Source organism: Odontomachus brunneus, unplaced genomic scaffold, assembly GCF_010583005.1.
Source record: "Odontomachus brunneus isolate Ranch 3 - 2012 unplaced genomic scaffold, Obru_v1 Obru_scaffold_386, whole genome shotgun sequence".
NCBI lineage: Eukaryota > Metazoa > Arthropoda > Insecta > Hymenoptera > Formicidae > Odontomachus > Odontomachus brunneus.
In genome coordinates this window covers 10081-13728 of record NW_022639836.1, presented here as the reverse complement: position 1 = coordinate 13728, position 3648 = coordinate 10081, and positions in this window count along the sequence as shown.

Here is a 3648-nt window from a genome sequence, read left to right as displayed (position 1 = left end):
ATATCGGTCGGTGTGTGTTTGTTTTCGGTAGACCTGGTGACCTAAGGTGCCATCTTGGTTCTTTTGGACTAGCACATCCAGAAAGAGTATTTGATTATTTTGTTCCACTTCCATTGTGAACTGAATACTGGGATGTTGTGAATTGAGAAACCCGAAAAACTGAGAAAGAGTTTCCTTGCCATGATTCCAAATTACGAAAGTATCGTCAACATACCGAAACCATGTGGATGGTTACAGTGGTGCGTTCCTCAAAACTTCATTCTCAAAATGTTCCATAAAGATGTTTGCAATGATAGGAGATATAGGAGATCCCATCGCCGCTCCAGAGGTTTGTTCGAAAAACTCTCCTTGGAACTGAAAATAAGTTGAAGTTAAGCAGTGTTCTATTAGTGGGAAGAGAATGGCAGGAATTTCCTCGGAATTCTTGATGATGTTCAAAGTATCCTGGACTGGAACATTAATAAACAGTGAGACTACATCGAAACTCACCAGGATATCGTTAGTATTCATCTTGATTTTTGTGATCTTATTCAAGAAATCCGTTGAATTCTTGATATGGGAATCATTGAGACCAGTAAGTTTCTGGAGGGGTTTGGTGAGATAGCGGGATAACTGGTAGGTAGGTCCCCCAATATTGCTGACAATAGAGCGTAAGGGCACTGATTCCTTGTGGATTTTTGAAAGACCGTATAGTCTAGGTGCTGAAGAATCTTGAGGAGTTAAATACTTGATAGTTTGAAAAGGGAGACCTGCATTTTTCAGAAGAGAAGATGTTTTTTTCTCTATGCTGGATGTTGGGTTGCGTTTGAGTTTCCTGTAGACTTTTTGGTCTGAGAGTAAACTATTGATTTTACTGCAATAGTCTTCCCTGTTCATAACCACAGTAGCGTTCCCTTTGTCTGCTGGTAAAATTAGGATCTTGTTGTTTTGTTTCAGACCGTGGAGAGCTCGGCGTTCTTCTTTGTTTATATTCTGCTTGGAAAGTTTGGCTTTGCGTAGGATGTTGGTTGTTCGATTTCTGATGTCATTGCTTGCCTCTAAAGAAAGGTGGAAAATAGCCGTTTCAATTTGGCTGATGATTTCTTCCGTAGGGATACTAGAGGAAGTGACAGCAAAATTGTGTCCCTTAACTAGAACAACGACTTCGAATGGTGATAGGTCTTGATCGCTAAGATTCTTAACTGTATGTGTGAGAACTGGCATTTGAGTCTGTGGATTGATCTTATCATACTTGCTCTTCTGTTTTTGTGTTCTTGCCTCAGCTGAGCGAACAGCTTGTTCGTGAGGAACCCGATCTAGTGTCAGCCACAGCTCAGGATCCAACGATTTTGCAAGGGAGAGATGTAATTTTAATAGTTTTTGGGATGGGAGCGGTACACTTGGACACAGTGCATTTGGACACAGCCAATCACAGCACCGTATGATTAGAGACATTTGTAGGGTTCCTTGGAATAGCGACTTGTGATTAGACTGTGTGCAATTGCCCCGTGTCCAACTGATATACACCCTTTTGGGATATCTCAGCCAGGTTCTTCTTGGTGGCTGAGATTCTGTCTTTGACTAACCTCAACGACGCTTGTCGTAGAATGCCTTTGGCCTGGTTAGAAGATGGAAATGGATTTTTTAATTGAAAGCATTTCGGTACTACATGATGGTCGCGGCACCGTTTCAGAAATGCTATGGAGCACAGTTGGATATGCAAGGACTGCCTGAATTTGGAAAATAAATTAACCGACCCTAGGATAGCCTCTCCGTGCAGGCTTCTAATACTAGATTTGAGGCTTTCACGGCCATTAATATAATGTCTAGGTATAGCTTCCGGAATGGAGCCTTGTCTTGAATCAGCGATGTGCCGACGTTTCGCAAACGTTGCAGTTTGCATCATCAGGGCTGAGAACTCTGATACTGAGCTTCCTTGGGTAAAGGTTGTCCTTATATGCCCCCCTCCCCCCCCTTGTGTAGATAGTGTTAGGGAGTAGGGGACGAGGCTTGAATCCAGTCAATCAGCATATTTTAATTGACCAGCTGATCAATTAAAATATGCTGATTGGCTGGATTCAAGCCTCGTCCCCTACTCCCTAACACTATCTACACAAGGGGGGGGAGAGGGGGGCATATAAGGACAACCTTTACACAAGGAAGCTCAGTATCAGAGTTCTCAGCCCTGATGATGCAAACTGCAACGTTTGCGAAACGTCGGCACATCGCTGATTCAAGACACGGCTCCATTCCGGAAGCTATACCTAGATATTGTATCAATGGCCGTGAAAGCCTCAAATCTAATTATTAATATATTTTATTAATATATTTTATTCACAAAAATATAGCTATAAATAACCCAGATAGCAAACTGTTTGTGAATTTGTTGTCATTTTATCGATAACCGTTGCAGCAAACTAGATTTAGACAAACTAGGAACAAGGTGAGACTTCATTATGCGTGTCGTTGTGAGCTCACATGAATTCCAGTTGTAATGTCAGCAAGTTAGCAGCAAATCGACGGCAACATGTGCATATCGATTTGTAACAGCAAATCGCCGGCAAACTGACGGCAATATGTGCATATCGATTTGTGACAGCAAATCGCCGGCAAACTGACGGAAACATGTGCACATCGATTTGTGACAGCAAATTGCCGGTCACTCCTTGTCGTCGATTTGCCATCTGCGATTAGCAGCATATTGATAACAATTTAGAACCACTATATACTATACATATACGTAAATTAAATTTTTATTTATTTTCTATTTTTATAATAAAATTTGTACATTTTTGGTATTTTAGACTTCTGCGGTTTGCATGTATTCTTTTTACATGTTTTTAGACGTTTTACATATTGTTGTGCCCCAAGTGGAGAGGCACGTTGAGTAGGTTTGGGATCGGTTGGTCGAGAATGCAAAGGCGAAGAGATGTAGTTCAATAAATAAGTTTAATGCATTTCTTGTATTAACTTCCCGAGTTCTTATTAACTAGTACAGATTGACGGTCGCGTAAGTTGCTACCGCAGGACCGGAGGAGCAATAACCCGTTTGGCGTTCTTCTCTGGTCCTTTTATAATATATAATTAGGTCATAGGAGGGGGTGTTTAGACAACTGTAAAGTTATTGCATTTAGTGCTGACCTGTCCCCAATTAATTATAATATATTTCCAAGGCGACGCTTAGCGTAGCACTTGCATAATCATAATAATGTTGTAGCGCTGTCGAAGCGGTTTCTTACGAAACGTTTCGGCAACGCTAAAAATAATACTAACGATTATAACATTCCTCCCCCCATGGAGCAAGAAAACGGAGGGTCTGGAACGACGTTTTCGCCTTAAATTACGAACGCTTTTTGTTTCTTGTACAATTTATCATTTTTTCCGTTACAATAATAGTCATAATCGTTTTCCTTATTTTATTCCTTACTTATATTTATGTTTTTCGCTTCGTTACAATTTTTTATTTTCCCGTATACAATTGTATTTACAATCGTTTTTACTTACAACTGTACATGTAGGCTATGTCTGCGTGTTAATATTGGTTTAGATTGTATTCTATTACGACCGGCGAGTTTTTTTTTTCACTTTTAATTTTCTTTATTACAATTATTGCAATTACAATCACTATGACTATGGTTATTCCGCTCGGTGCTGTTGTGTATATAATAT